The following is a 363-nucleotide window of genomic DNA, read 5'->3' on the forward strand; positions in this document are numbered from 1 at the left end:
CTTGTGAATTACGGGAGTTGTACGGAGAGTCGAGTTTTCTCTGAACGGATTCGCAATCCTGTCCTTCGTGTGTATTGGATTTCTATAGCGTCAGTATCAGTGTCTTGATGTTGAACTGTAACCAATTTGTGGATAGATTTCATAGTTATATTTGACTAGTACAAATGAAAAAAAAAATAAAGGGTTTATACAATTTCTTAAGTCTCTGAGAGAGAAAAAAAAGTTAATTTTGTTACGGACACACCGTTTGATGATTGCTAGGGGTTTGTGTGTGAGTGCAATTTCTTATCATGTGCCAGCATACGTACTTTAGAAAAGTGTACTATAGTGTTCCAATTATTATGAAATCACAAATTTTTTTTT

The sequence above is a fragment of the Penaeus monodon genome, chromosome 32 (assembly GCF_015228065.2).
Source record: "Penaeus monodon isolate SGIC_2016 chromosome 32, NSTDA_Pmon_1, whole genome shotgun sequence".
In the NCBI taxonomy this organism is placed as follows: domain Eukaryota; kingdom Metazoa; phylum Arthropoda; class Malacostraca; order Decapoda; family Penaeidae; genus Penaeus; species Penaeus monodon.